Source organism: Cebus imitator, unplaced genomic scaffold (genome assembly GCF_001604975.1).
Source record: "Cebus imitator isolate Cc_AM_T3 unplaced genomic scaffold, Cebus_imitator-1.0 Scaffold82, whole genome shotgun sequence".
In the NCBI taxonomy this organism is placed as follows: Eukaryota; Metazoa; Chordata; class Mammalia; order Primates; family Cebidae; genus Cebus; species Cebus imitator.
In genome coordinates this window covers 8588721-8604800 of record NW_016107397.1, presented here as the reverse complement: position 1 = coordinate 8604800, position 16080 = coordinate 8588721, and the positions used below count along the sequence as shown (strand labels likewise).

The following is a 16080-nucleotide window of genomic DNA, read 5'->3' as shown; positions in this document are numbered from 1 at the left end:
CATCGTGGCTTCTGCTTCAGGGGAGGCCTCAGGAAGCTTCCAAGCACGGTAGAAGCTGAAGAGGGAGCAGGCGTCTCATATGGTGAAAACAGGAGCAAGAGAGAGCGGTGTCGGGGGTGATAACCAGAGTTATCACTGGAGTTGGTCTCCCTGAGGGCTCAGAGATTAGTTATTTCCAGGATAGTTTGGTGGGCAGGGGGCTAGGGAGTAGGTGCTGCTGACTGGCTAAAGATGATGTTATGAGGCATGGAAAACAGTCCTCATGTATTGAGTCAGCCTCTGAGTTGTGTGCTGAGTCAGCCTCTGAGTGGGACCACAGGGCCACATTTAAACGACTAGATCTCACGAGAACTCAGCCATTCATGAGAAACCCACCCCTGTGTCCCCGTCACCACCTGCCAGGCCCCACCTCCATGTTGGGGATTATAGCTCAACGTGAGATTTGGGCAGGGACACATCCAGGCCATGAGTCTGTCATTGTGGAAAGATGCGTATAACATTTAAACTGTTCTACATGTACAGTTCAGCCGCTTTCAGAATGTTGAGCAGCCATCGCCAACGTCCGTCTCTGGAACTAACTCTTCTTCCCAAACAGAAATCCCATACCTATTAAGCAGGCCGCCTTTTCCCACTTTTCCCATCCTGGGCAACCTCTCACTCTCTGTCACTGCAAATTCACCTGTTCCAGATACTTCCTACAAATGGAGTAATGTGCTTGTCTTTTTGTGTCTAAATCCTTGCACTCAGCGTGAGGTTTTTGAGGTTCACCCACATTGTAGCAGGTGTCGGAATTTTCTTCCTTTTCATGGCTGAGTAATATTCCATTGCATGCATTTGCCACATTTGGTGTGTCCACTCCTCCATGGATGGACATTCAGGGGGCTTCCCCCTTTTGGACTTTTGAATGTGCTACTGTGAGTATGGGGGAGTGAGGGACTTTTCAGCAGTGCAGAGCTGAGACAGCCCAGGTGTGGGAGGCAGCTGCAGAGGCTGTAGGTGGGCCTGGCCTCTGAGGTTGGCATAATAGTGTGATGTGGCTTCTCCCTCCCCTCCCCACATGGGCATTCCTGCTCCAGCCCTCCCTTCCAGAGGCCTGCCCTCCTTCCCTGCCTCCTCCTCAACACACCCATGCCCTCCACATGACTCGCCTCTGCCTGGAGGCCTGAGCTCTGCCACCTTTACCCTTTGGAGTCCCACAGAAGGGTAAGGAAAGCCTACTTGCTGTGCCCAGGCCACCAAGGCTTTTTCCATGCACACACAAGCTCCACGTGGCCACACTGTGCTGCTCACAGAGCTTGAAGGCAGGTGCTGAGAGTCACAGCGGAGCTGGTGCCTACAGTGTCACACCCACCCAGAGTGCCCTGTGCAGCCTCTCCAGTTTAATCTGAGTGAGGCCTGAAGCACCCTTTATGGTTTTATCCCCTGAAGATCAGCTGCTGTTGCCCCAGGAGGCCCTCCAGGGCTTCCTCTCTTGGGAGCACTCCCTGTCCATGTCTCTCTAGGCAGGGCCCACATTTCTCCTCTGTGCTCCTATCCTGGGTGCCTTGTGCACACCTCTGCCTTCCCCCCAGCAGTGGGGCTGTCTTCTCTCTAATGCTGCTCCTCCCTATTACACCATGCCTGCTTCATCCCAAACAGCTCCTCGACCCCAGGGTTATTGCCAGAGGGGCTCAAAAATACCTTTGTCATTTGGGCAAATTGAGGTTCCCAGACTTCCACATTAGGATACAGGGCAGGAGTGCAGCTGGGGAAACTCTGTGCCCAGGGACATACCCTGGAGACAGGGCCTCTCGAATGTGCTGAGGTGAAGGAAGGTGGAATCAGTGTCTCACAGCAGGGCTGCAGGGAAGGCTAATCAGAAGCTCCTCATCCTGAGGAAGGGGAGGGAGAAGGAATGGGTGGCCTCTGTTCCCGTAACGGCCAGTGACACTGTCACCATCTGCCGCATAGGCACTCATGTCCTGGGCTGCTCTTTCCATGAGGCTCCTTTTGGAGGCTGCTGGCAGTGGGGAGGCAGAGGCAGAGCTGGTGAGGGTGCACAGGCTGGTGGAGGCTGCCGCCACCCTGTGAGGGGAGGCAGACGCAGGGCTGGTGAGGGTGCACAGGCTGGTGGAGGCTGCCGCAACCCTGGGAGGGGAGGCAGAGGCAGGGCTGGTGAGGGTCCACAGGCTGGTGGAGGCTGTGCGGCCACTTTACAGCCCTGGCATGTGGGAAGAGAGGCAGGGCTGGTGAGGGTGCACAGGCTGGTGGAGGCTGTGCAGCTACTTTAGGACCCTGGCATGGGGGAGCAGTGCTAGGAGCTGGGGTTTACACAAGGGGATGTAACCACCCAGTGGGCTCCTCCTACTTGTCACACAGACAAAACCCATTCACTGAGCCCATGGTATTGCAGTAAAGAGAGAGTATAATTAGGGCCCAGCCACGTGGGGGAACCAGAGTTATCACTGGAGTTGGTCTCCCTGAGGGCCCAGACATTAGTTATTTCCAGGATAGCTTGCTGGGCAGGAGGCTAGGGAATAGGTGCTGCTGACTGGCTGAGGCTGATGTCATGGGGCATGGAAAATGGTCCTCATGTGTTGAGTCAGCCTCTGAGTTGTGTGCTGAGTCAGCCTCTGAGTGGGGCCACAGGATTGCTTGAGTCGAGAGTCCAGGTGGGGTCAGTCCATTTTCAGAATGCCAGAGTCTGAAAAGCATCTCCAAAGATCAATCTTAGTTTCTATAATAGTGATGTTGTCTATGTAGGAGCAACTGGGGAAGCCACAAATTGTGTGACCTCTGGTCACGTGACTCCTAAGCAGTGAGGGATTATAGAAACTACACTTAGGGGCCAGGCTTGGTGGCTTACGGCTGTAATCCCAGCACTGTGGGAAGCCAAGGTGGGTGAATCACAAGGTCAGGAGTTCAAGACCAGCCTGGCCAACATGGGTGAAACCCCGTCTCTACTAAAAATGCAAAACATTAGCCAGGCATGGTGGTGCACACCTGTAATCCCAGCTACTGGGAAGGTGAGGCAGGAGAATTGCTTAAACTGGGACCTGGGAGGCAGAGGTTGCAGTGAGCCGAGGTCACACCACTGCACTCCAGCCTGGGCTACAGAGTGAGACTCTATCTCAGAAAGAAAGAAAGAAAGAGAGAAAGTGAGAAAGAGAGAGAGAGGGAGGGAGAGAGAGAGGGAGGGAGAGAGGGAGGGAGGGAAGGAAGGAGGGAGGGAGGGAGGGAGGGGGAGAGATAGAGAGAGAGATAAAAGAGAAAGAAAGGAGAGAGAGAGAGAAAGAAAGAAGAAAGAAAGAAAGAAGAAAGAAAGAAAGAAAGAAAGAAAGAAAGAAAGAAAGAAAGAAAGAAAGAAAGAAAGAAAGAAAGAAAGAAAGAAAGAAAGAAGAAAGAAAGAAAGAGGAAGGAAGGAAGAAAGAAACTATGCTTACATTTTAGCAGAGTTCAGCCTTCTCCCATACTCCTAATCTCACGGCCTTTTATTAGTTTTACAAAGGCAGTTTCCACCCCCAAAGGAGGAGGGAGATTGGCATTAGGGAAGGACCATTGTCAGCCTTGCTTTAAGTTAAACTAAAAACTAAATTTCTAGACGCAGCCCCTGCACCCAGGTCTCTCTGCTTCAGCCCACCCATGTGACGCGGCTTGGCTTGCACGTCTCCTGCGCTGGGCCTGGCAGTGCTGCCCCTGCAGGCAGACATCCCAGCTGTTGTTCAGCCTCAGCACACTTCTCCAGCCTCTGTGTTTACACTGCAGAGAGTTTTCTGCAATAGGAAAGCCAGTTTGTCATTCCCTTTCTAGCCTCTGCTTCTCACAGCCCAAGTACCCACCTTGTGATAACCATAATCCGCTGAGGAGAGGCACTGCTCACACATTGATTTAGAACAGGTAGGCCTTCAGAAAAGGAAATTAAATAGGGCCAACTTCCATCCCCTCAGCAGGAAGCTTCAGAGCACCACAAATTCCTGGGCCCAAAATGCTCAAAGGCTTTTATGAGAACTAAGACTTTGCCATGGCCCCATAGGTAAGCGTGCATGTCCAAGCGTCGGCTCTGCTGTTTACTGCCTGTGTGACCACAGGCAAGTCCCTTAACCTATCTGAGTCCAGCTTTGAGAGCTTGTGCTGCTGTGGGGAGAGCTGTGAGTGAAGAGATTCAGGTTTTGGCCTCATTGCTGCCACTAACATGCCAGTCCTGCTCACAAAATGAATGTCCAGAACGTGCCTGGCCCAGGGTCAGCCCCAAGTCAGTATTTAGTGAATGAGGGGGACCCTGGGTGAGTGACTCAGTTTGTCTGGCCTCATCTGTAAAATTAAGAAATGTTCAGAGTAGATGATCGCTGGGTACCCACAATTCAAATATGTGTTACTTAAATCTGTTTAACCTCAGAGAGAAAGGGCAATTTTTAGATTCTTAGTTGAGATTGATGTACAAGTCCAGGCATTACAAATTGCTAAAAATAATACAACAGTAAGGACTCCAGTGTACAGGAGGTAGGACCCAATGCAAACAAGCTTAAGCTGAAAGAACCATTATTAACTCCTGTACCAGAAGAGTTGCAGAGCCTGGGACAGCTTCAGGCATGGCTGCATCCAGCGCCCCAGCAAGCTGTTCCATGTGGCCTCTTGGATCCACTTTCATCCTAGTCGGCTCCTTCCTTGATCAGGCTCTTCGTCAAGGTAGCCATACAGCCCCTGGCACAGAGAGCTTCCTCCTGCAGTGGAAGTCCACTGGCTGTTTTCAGCCTGCCTTTAGTTGCTTATCTATCCAAAAACTAGTTGCTACAGCCAACATACTGAGGTGCCCAAAGGGAGAGAGATGTCATCTCTATCTGGACCACATGGGCCAACTGTGAGGCGAGAGGGTCCCTAGAGGAGATCCAGTGCTGCTGTCAGAAGAAGGGAACTGGGGCATTCACCACAGCTGTCCTGCAGCGCTAATGTGCAGAGACTGACAACATGGCCAGAACTTTTTCTGGTGGAGGCATGGTCAGTGTCTGTGGGTTCCTCGGCAGGAGAGCTGTTCAGGTGACTCCCAGTCAGAGTTCTGGGCCCAGCTCCACATTCTGCAGTGTTCCAGGCACTGTGAGGTATAAAGGAACCATGCTCCAGCCTTCAAGACACTCACTATTCATGGATGGGCCCTGGTCTCAGGGGAAGCCTGCACTCCTGCCCAGACCCCAGCAGGCGTCTCAGCCCCTGCCTATATTTTCAGACCCCCCAGTCCTGCCCCCTTTCAGCATGTGCCCTTCACCCATACCAAGCTGTGTCCACCTAGAATGACTGCTCCCCACTCGTGTCCCTTGGGGGACACACAGTCCTCCCTCCCGTGCAGCCCAGCGTCCATGCCAGCCCTTGAGGGGCAACTGTCTCCTCTCTCCTCTGGCGGAACTAGCTGTTTCTTCCTCTGCTCCAGAACATTCTACACACACAGCTCTTTGCATACCCACCTGAGGATGGTTCCTTTCTCTCTGAGTTCCACGAGGGCAGGGACCCCTCTTATTCATTCCCAGAACCTTAGCATAAACCTGGAACACAGAACACACTCTGAAGATGTTGGAGGAAGGAAGGGAGGAGGAGAGAGAACACATTTAGACAGGAATGAAGGAAGGAGAAGAACAACTAGCATAGCCCAGGCCACCAGCCCAGAAGCACAAGTGATGGAGTGACTCCTGAACTCTAAGCGGGGATAGAGAGGCCCCAGGGCCCAGGGGACTCAGGGAGGTCCTAAAGCAAGGCCTCCCGTCCAGAGGTGCCTGGCCGAGCTCTCCTGTTTGCCCTGCAGCCATTGTCCTTTCAAAGAGGGAGGGCTCTGAAAGCTCCCAGGAGCTCTGAAACCATTAGAGCTTCAAAACAAAACAGCAAGGCTGGCCGCAGACACCAAAGAAACCCCATGGTTTTCTGTTCTTTCTGAATCCATGCTGACCAAAAACTGATCCAGCCCCATATGTGTTGTGGGGACACTGGGGGCAGGCAGGTTCTACCCACTCTGCCACGGGGGTCCTAGCATAGATAAGCATGGCTCCCAGCCCAGCTCCCAGGGACTGCAAGAGTGAGGCCCTCTCACCTAGAGCAGGGCCCCTGATACCCACACTGGCCGCTGGGACCCCTCGTGTACCCTTGCTATCCCCAGGGGGTCTCTTTAGCCAGAGCTAGTGGCAGCTGCCCAATGACAGAGCCTCCAAATAGAAGGAGGTGCGGTATTCCCACACAGACCATCTTCTCGCAGCCTGTGGCCTTGTAATTCCCTTGACCCTTAGCTCATTCCCAGAGCCAGTTCACTTCCCTGCCTGCTGAGCCCTGCTGCTGATGGTTGGGGTCACTCGGCAGTCCTGGGGGCTCCTGGGACCTGCAGCTGGGAAGCTGGGTCAGGGTGAATCAGGAGGAAGGGCTGCTATTGATTGATGAGTAAAGCCCCCGGCTGTTCCAGCTTCCTGGGAAGAGACCAGAAGCCCCCAGCCCACCCCACTAAGCCCTCAAATGCTCTGCACACCTGCTCTCTGCCCAGCCAGTCCAGGAGGTGCCTTGGAATCTCCTAGGACCCTGTAGACAGTGTGGGCCAGGTACAGCCCTTCCATGGGAAGAAAGATGCCGCTCCCAGCCTCCTTCTCTGCAGGCTTTCTCCAGATCTTGCCCTGTGGTTTGGGATCTAGTGGTAGCCAGACCTAGAATCACCACCCCTGGCATCTGTAGCCTCCTTCTGGGGGCTGGAAGTAGTGGGGGCTCCAGCATGTCTATGTGGGTGGGGCTCAAGAGCCACATTGCTGTTCATAGTGGGGCTTGGGACTCATCTTGACTGTGTTTGCAGCCCAGGTTGTGTGCACGTCAAGTGTGTTATGTCTGTGTGAGGGGGTGTGGGAGAGGACAGGCAGGCTCGCTGCTACATGAGACATGAGAGCCAAGGCCAGGGATGAGGCAGGGGCACCTGATGGAATGGGCAGGGCTGGGTCCCAGGTGGGGGCAAACTTCCTACAACCCACAGGGTTATTACTATTTTTTCCATCATCTAGTACATTTCTACAGGGCTATGGGTCTAGCATCTTGCCGTTAGAAATAAAGCTGCTCTGAACACGATTTCAAATTTCTCTGATGCTTCCTTGGGATAAAACGCTAGAAGCAGAATTTTTGGTTCAATGACATGAACATTTTTCACTTTTGAAATACTTCAATTAATTGACACCCTGCAGCGGTGACCAGTTACAGGTCTCAGGGTGCATTCCTCTTTCGTCCTGCTTTTAAATCTTTCCTAATGTATTAGGCCAAAAGGTATCTCATTATTATTTTACTAGATGGGCTTTTAAATTACTGGCCTGTGATTGAATGCCTGTGGTGCTTATGGCTGTTTTTCTCATGGGGGTCTATTAAAAGGTAAACTGAGACACAAAATGTTAGAAGAGTTTATTGAGCAAACAGCAATTCATGAATCGGGCAGCACCAGTCCCAAGGTGGTTTGGGGTTCCATGGAGGAGGCACAAGAAGGTTTTTATGGCATGAGTGTGGGAGATGGACAAAGAAAATATTTGACTTAAGAGTATGTCATTGCCTTACTTGGTCTAAACTATTAGAAAATCCTGAGTTGTTTTCGTTGGTTTTCATGCTGCTGATAAAGACATACCTAAGACTGGGTAATTTATGAAGTAAAAGAGGTTGAATGGACTCACAGTTCCACGTGGCTGGGGAGGCCTCACAATCATGGTGGAAAGTGAAAGGCACATCTTCTATGGCAGCAGGCAAGAGAGAATGAGAGCCAAGTGAAGTGGGAAACCCCTTATAAAATCATCAGATCTCATGAGACTTACTACCACAAGAACAGTATGGGGGAAACCACCCCCATGATTCAATTTTCTCTCACAAGGCCCCTTCCACAACATGTGGGAATTATGGGAGCTATAGTTCAAGACGAAATTTGGGTGGGAACACAGCCAAACCATATCGCTAGTTGTATAATTATAAGTAAGTTGGCAACTTCTGATTGATTAGGCTTAAGTTTTATTTTTCTTTAATGTAGGCATAGCCCAGGTTAAGTTTTGTTTATGTTTGCAGAACCAGCAAGATCAAGATTGTCTCCACGGCTTCATGGACTTTGCTTAGGGGATTCTCAAGCCTGGTCTCCATCTTATTTTAAGTGTTTTGCGTTGATTTCTTAAAGCACCTTATAGATTAAGGATGTCATGTTTGATCATGTTTATGGCAAATAGTTTTCCCTTTCTGTTGCCTTCAATTTATTGTGTTTAAATGGTCATGTGCTCAAATCTTTAGATCTGAGGCATCACTCCTTCCCATTTTGAGGCCACATAAATATTCACCCAAATTCTTTCAGAATTTGTATGGTTTTATATTTTCCATTAAACTCTTTCATCCTGCTGGAATTAATTCTGGAACCTGGCATGAAGTGAGCTTCTAAATAGATCATTTGTTTCCAGAGAAGTTTTTCCCCCAAAACCATCTATTGATTTTTAATTTCTTTGTGATACATCTTAATCATGTTTTAAATTCTTGCAGTCAAGTCTGTCTGAGGACTTTCCTTCATTCCACGGACATCTTTCCTGTTGCCCTGGTACCTCTAAACCTTTCATTTACATGAATTTATGACACATGTTTTCATATTTAAGAGAGCTTGTCTTATTCCTCTTTGTTTTCTAAAATTTCTCAGCCATTCTATGAATTTTACAATCATCTTGGCAAGATCTCAAAAAAGGCAAATGCTCCTGGGATTTTGATGGAAAGACATTAAATTGTAAAGGGATTTGGAAACCCTCACCATCCTCCTATTCGTCTGCTTGTGCTTGCTCCTCAGGAGCTGGCCGTCCCTCCAGCACCGTGCTGCTGGGCTGGCAGCAATCCTGGTGCAGGTTCTGCTGCTGCTTGTCAAGTCATTCCTGGCCATTTTATTGCAGTGGCTTCTGTGAGCCTGGGTATTGTAATGGCTTGTCCCTGCCCCGCCCGTTGCCAATCTCAGCTTAAGGCTGAGGCTCATGTGGTTCCTCAGGCATGTTAAATATTAGTCCAGCAAAAAGAGCAACATAGGTTTTCCTGAAAAAAGGGAGCCAGAACTTACCTTTTTTCTACACCCAATGGGGAGTGACTGCCAAGCTCAGGTCAGAGCCGAGTGTCCAGCACTGTGGCCTTTAGCCCCACAACTTTCACCAAAAAGGAAAAGACAGGCAGACACCCACGTCCAGCATTTAAAATCACTCGGTGGGCCAGGAGCGGTGGCTCATGCCTGTAATCCTAGCACTGTGGGAGGCAGGCTGAGGCGGGTGGATCACTTGAGGTCAGGAGTTTGAGACCAGCATGGTGAAACCCCATCTCTACTAAAAATAAAAAATTAGCTGGAAATCTCTTGAACCTGGGAGGCAGAGGTTGCAGTGAGCCGAGATTGTGCCACTGCACTCCAGCCTGGGCAATGGAGCAAGACTCCATCTCAACAAATAAAATAACTCAGTGACTTTAGGTGGTATTTGGTTGCTCTCAGTGTACATGTGGTTGTGGAAGACAGAAAAGTATCTTGAAAATATTTGCTCTTTTTTTTTTAAGAATGAAAACCTTATACAATGTGGGTCCTACCTTTCTTCTAAGTGCTCCAGGTTTTTAATTACTGTTGGTTGGAATGAGAGAAAAAAAATAACAAAGCTTCTCACTGTTTCAGCTCCCCCTAGTGACAAATAAAGCCAGTCCTAGTGCCTATTAAGTGAAATTAAAAGGATTCAGTGATGTTAGTTTGAAAACGTGTTTGTAGGGAAGTGTGAATGGCACTTGTTTACAGGGTAATTAATATCGCAATCCCACACTTCCCAGGCTGCAATACCTCAGCATCGACGTGCAGAGGGCTCCCTGGGTAATTATTAACATCACATGGTAATGACATTGTGCAAACCACAGGCCGCCCTGTCATTTCTGTGGCCACACTCTCCAGTGGATGCCGAGGGTCTATGCTGTGTGCAGTGCCGTCGACGTGGTCCTGGATGATGGATGAACATCTTGCGAGAGCCTACTGTGTGCTGGGCACAAACCGTCACAATCCCCTGGGTGGGAACCAGTGCTCCGTTTGCATTGATGAGTGATGAGTCACCTTTATCCAGGCTCTGGAGCAGGCAGAGGGCTCCTGGGCTCCGTCCCACCCTCTGGGCTGCAGCTCATGTTTTTTTAGATGTTCCCTTCATGCACAAACGAATCTAAGACACCCTTGCCAAGGAGTGCAGAGTGGAGAGGTTCTGGGATGCAGGCGCCTCCACTGTGGGGGTATTCTCCAGGGCACTGCCTCCGGCCCACGGCAGCCATGCACAGGTGTTGATGAGTGACTCAGAGGTTGCCCCGCCCCTTCCCCACGCCAGGGAGGATTTCAGGTCTCACCGCTATCTTCAGGCTCTCTGTAGCATACCCTGTCCGGGACACCCTCTTGCTGAGGCCTGTGGGGGGCCTGAGGCCAGGAACCGACACCCGGAAAGCACCATGGGGTTGGGATGTCAAGAAGAGTAGGCGGAAGGACTATGGAGGGTGGGTGACAGGAGCTGCTGCTCAGAAAGCTCGGGTGAGGCAGACGAAGCCCCGGGGGAGGATGGCCCTGAGAGCAGCCTCATCAATGCTGAGTCGGAAATCGCCTGAACCTGGGAGGCAGAGGTTGCAGTGAGGGGAGGGTGGGGAGGTGCCGTGCCCCCCCCCCCGGCCCCGGTGTGAGCCTAACTCGGCCTCTCTGGCGGAGGCTCTCAGGGAAGCCCCTGGGGCCAGTGTCCACCCATCCTCTACACTTCTGCTGGGATGACCCTTGTGAAATGCAAATCCCATCCCCTCACTTTTTGTTTCCACCCTTCAGGGATCCTCGTGGTGTATGGGGGAAAAATCAAACCCACTCCTGAGACTGGCCCCAGGAATCCTGAGGTCCTGCCAGGCCCACCCACACTGTGGTCATACTGGGCGTCTTCCTGGCCCCCAGGCCGGGGGGACGTGCTCAGGCTTCACTCGCTGCTCCCTCAGCCCAGCAGATGCCGGTACCCAGGCGACTGAGGTGGCGGGATGGTGTTATTACTAAGCTGAATCCGTAACTGTAGACAAAGGCTGTGGGGCATCTTCCTGTGCCTAGGGCTGCATTTGGAAAGGCCCTTAGCCGGCTTCTCTGGGATCCCTCCGGTCGCCAGACTAGCAGCCAGCGGAGGCCTCTTTCTTTTAGCACCCACTTGCTCAGCCACTTGCTGGCACGAAAGGGAGCAAGAAAGCCCCGAGGTATGGGCCCGCCCTTCAGCTGTTCAGCCAGGGAGAGGGAGGATCACCAGCCTGGGCCTTCGTGACCTTCTCTGGGGTTGAGCCTGCAAGGGTTGTGGCCTCCCATGAGTGGCAGAGCTCAGGGTAAACTGGGGGCTGCAGGTGGGCTCTGCACCATAGCAGAAGCTGGCGCATCCTCCCAGAGCAGGGAAGCGCTGTCTCCACGGGTGTGGCCGGGCAGACCACCCCTCCCAGGGGCTCGAATCTCCCGTAGAAGTGGGGTTCACACCCAACCCACTGTTGGGAGTGTACCTGGGACAACAGATTTGCAAGGGCTTTGACGGCAGCTTTTCACCCCACCCCTAGGCCTCTCAATCCCTGGTCCTGCTCCTCCTCCCCAGCCACACTCTCCCTGAGAGAACTCGCCCCTCTTTGCCTGTGTTTCTGCTGTTCAGCTTCTAGTTGAGTTAATCTCAAGCATGCACAGAAGTAGATAGACGAGTGCGGGCGCATCACTCTCCTTGCATTTGGCCTTAGTGTGCTTCATAGATGCTGCGTCATTTACAGATGGAAGGTTGAGGGGCAGCCCTGCTGCAGGTGCCATTTCCCCAATAGCATATGCTCACTCTGTGTCTCTGTGACAGCACTGTTTTTGCAGTAAAGTATTTTTAAATTGAGGCATGTACAGTATTTTTTTCAGACATAATGCTATTGCACACTGACCAGACTGGTGTAGTAGGATAGCTTTTATGTTCACTGGGAGACCAAAAAATGTATGTGACTCCCTTTTTCAAAGATCTGGAACCAAACTCACAATATCTCCACAGCCCACCTCTGTCGAGAACACTCCTGCACTCACCACCCAGCTCAACCGCAAGGCACCATGGCCAGTCCTGTTTCATCCATACACCCACCCACTCCCCTCCCATACCATCCTGAAGCAGCTCTCAGACTTCATATGCAGTCTACAACGTCATATCATTTTATTCACAAATACTGTCAGCATGTATCCCTACAAGAACCCTTCAACACACGTATTAGTCAGAGTTCTCTAGAGGGACAGAACAATAGGCTCTATATAAATATATATTATATCTATATAATATATTAATATATGTGTATATAGAATATATATTAATATCTATATAATATATATCATGTGTTTATATTAATATATTTATATTAATATCTAATATATAAAATATATATAAATCTAAAAATACAAATATAAAAATATATAAATATTTATATATATATATATTATGTATATACATTAAAGGAGAGTTTACTGAATATTAACTTACACGATCACAAGGTCCCACAATGGGCTGGGATGTTGTCACTACTGGGGACAGGGAAGCTGTTCCTTCTGGCAAAAAAGGTTCATCAGAGTTTACAAACTCAGTGATCCCAGCTTTAACAGGGCCCTCCCACACATCCCCATTCCAAGTTGCAGGGCCCCAGTCTTGTTCAGTCAGTGCCCTCAGTTTAACAGTAGACACCTGGCGAGGCTGTGCATGCACCTTTTGGTGCAGGTCAGCCACTCACATGATGAGAGCTTGTGTCTGTTTTTCCACAATTTCAGCTCTTTCTCTATAGGAGATGAGACTGTCACTCAAGGCAATCTTAGCAGATTTGAGATTCAGTATCTGCTTCTGAAGCCAGGAGACAGAATCCCTGAGTTCATCATTTTTTGTCATCACTTTGTCCACTGAACTAAGGAGCAACCAACCAGCTTCATTACATTTCTTGGTTCTCCACATATGGCCAAAGGCATTATGCATAGAGCCACTAAACTCCTTGCCTCTCATGAATGGTGAATCAGGAGTGTCAAATGCATTTATTTTGAATAACTCTCTAAACAGTTCATGTCAACGATTATCAGCATCACAATCACAGTATATATATATATATATATATATATATATATAGTATATATATGTTATATATATTATACATATATATTTGATAAACTCCCATATATATATAGTGTGTGTATATATATATGTAGTGTGTGTATATATATATATATACTGTATATAGTATATATGGGAGTTTTTGTATATGTGTAGTTAATATATATATTTATATACATAGAGTTAATATATATATATTTTTATATTTAATAAACTTCCATATATATTTAAGTGTTTATTAGGTATAAACTTACACAATCACAAGATCCCACAATAGGCTATCTGCAAGTTTGAGGGGCAAGGAGAGCCAGTCTGAGTCTCAAAACTGAACTTGGGAGTCTGATGTTCAAGGGCAGGAAGCGTCCAGCGTGGGAGAAAGATGTAGGCTGGGAAGCTAGGCCAATCTCTCTCATTTCACAGTTTTCCTGCCTGCTTTATATTTGCTGGCAGCTGATTAGATGGTGGCTACCAGATTAAGGGTGGGTCTGCCTTCCCCAGCCCACTGACTCAAATGTTAATCTATTTTGGCAACACCCTCACAGACATACCTAGGATTCATACTTTGAATCCTTCAATCCAATGAAGTTGACACTCAGTATTAAACATCGCAGTGTATAACTACAAAGTCATTCTTATACCCAGGAAAATTAATAATAATGCCTTAGTGTAATCAAATATCTAGTCCACATTCAAATTCCCATGGAATTTTCTGTTCTGACAGCTCACAGTTCTGTCCTTCCAGACTTGTCAGCCCCAACCCATAATGCCATTAAAACCATGATGCATATGTATGAGCTTCTTTTAAAAAATTGTATTTTTATTTGACAAATAATAATCGTATACATTTATGGGGCACAAAGTAACATTTACGACGTGGAATGATTAAATCAGGCTAATTAGCATATGCATCACATCACATACTATCATATTTTTGTGGTGAAAACATTTAAAACCTACGCTTCTAGCAACTCTGAAATAGTGCACTGTGATTTCTTACAGTCACGTGATTCACTGCTCGTTGCAAAGTCCAGTGGCTGCTTGTGTCCCCAATCTTGCCCTGGCCTTTGATTTGAGGAACGGCTTCTAGAGCCTGGTTTCCAGAGCACCCTGCCCTGGCCGCTCCAGCTCCACTTCTTTCTGGGGTTACTTGGGGCTCAGCTTGCCCCCGTCCCTCCCCCACATCACTCCCCATCCTCAGCTGCCTCTGGAGTCACAACTCCCGTGTGAGTCCCCTCCCATCTGGAAGACTCTAGTGGAACCCAGGCCTGCAGGTCTGTCTGCCTGGCATCTCTACCGGGGGACCCACAAGCTCTTTGACACAACTTGTCTAAAATGGCATTTCTGTGTAATAGCCAAGAGCAGGCACTTAGAAGCCAGAAGGCCTAGGTCTGGCTCCTGGCTCTGTTCCCATAATCCTGGGCAAATTACTCCGCCTCCCTGGGGCTCAGTCTCCTCACCTGCAGGGCTGCATAGGGGACCAGATCCTTAGAGGGACCCTCGGAGCAGGGCTGCAGGAGCTCTGCCTGGGAGTGAAGCCATCGCTGTCCCTCCCCAGCCTCTCGGCAGCAGCAGCAACGGTGGTAACAAGCCTGCTCACATATTACCCTGGGAAGAGTGCATCCACCCACCCCAAAAATCCATGACAGAAACCCCAGCCTCAGCCCAAGTCTCTCCACCACATCCAAGCATTACATATTGTCAGACGCTGCTTTTGCCACAGGAAAGTGGAGTTCAAGAGTCTCAGTAAAGCCCTTCTGTCCCTCAAAGCTTACTACCCTTACTATCTGGACCTTCATTGAAAGTTTCAAAAGCCCCAGCCTAGAGAAGCAGCGTAGACCTTCAAGCAAGGCAGACTGAGGTGCAAATCTAGCCCATTATGGGGGATGTGACTTAACCCCTCGAGGCCTTGACTCATGTGGTTCCCTGGTCACTGCGACTGGTGGATTCCAGGCCCTTTCCAGCAGGTCCGCCTCTGTCACTCTTCTCCCTGTCACAGCCCTGCCCTTGCTCAGACTGCCCTCTGCAGCCTGCGTCCCTGCAGAAGCTCCTCCAGGCTGGGTCCCCTCACCCTGTGCACTTCCCAGCTACAGCCAAAGCCACCTTTCTCATGTACGGCTTTGACTGTATCACTCTCCGCTTTCAAATCTTCGCAGAGAAACCTCTGATCTCTAAAGCCGTTCAGTTCCCCAGACGTGCTGCGCCCTCTCGCTCGAGCCTTTGAACACGCAGCCTGCTCCACCTCAGCTGCTGGCCCCTCCCTGCCCCTTACTCTCCATGTGTAACTTCTTTCCACTCAAGTCTCTCCTAGATGCACCTGGCCTGGGGAGCCCTCCTCGGCCCAGGCACTGCCTGGGGAGCCCTGCTGCTCACCCCAACAGTGCTCTGGGCTCATCCCCAGCACAGAGCCCACACCTAGGGCTAGAATGGCCTGCTCACCTGCCCATGGCCTGCTCTAGACTGTGCACCATGTGAGAACAAGTGCCCAGTGCCATCCCAGACACGCAGATCCTCCCTCATGAGCCAGTGCCTCTCGAGGTACCTAGTGGAGAAGTGTTGGGAGAGGATTTGTCAGATGGATGTTGCTTCCTGGCTAACAAGGGCTTCCTCTGTCCTTCCCCAGACTCTTTAGGACAAGGCCAGAGGTGCTAAGGCCATAGCTAGGAAAGTCAGGCTCTGGAATAAGACCATCTAGACTGGAATTCCAGTCTTGCTTCTTGTTGGAGCATGCTATTTAACTTTTCATCTTATTAAACAGAAATAACGGGAGTGGCCTGCAGCAATCCGCCTTGCAGATCACACGGGTAAACATGAGACCTTGGTCTCCTCTCTCGCCTGGGGTTAGAGCAGCAGGGTGACCCAAGCTGGCCAGGACAGAGACTGGTGGTACTTTGCCCTCGATAAGAGTTCTCAGGGCCAGCTGTGGTGGCTTATGCCTGTAATCCCAGCACTTTGGGAGGCCGAGGTGGGAGGATCACTTGAG

General features: G+C 49.9%; 1 protein-coding gene across 1 annotated transcript in view; it reads left to right on the top strand.

Annotated features, from left to right (window-relative positions):
• The window catches only part of SDK1 (sidekick cell adhesion molecule 1), a 982297-nt gene that overhangs the window by 901079 nt on the left and 65138 nt on the right, over nucleotides 1–16080 (top strand). The gene's annotated exons all lie outside the window — the stretch shown is intronic.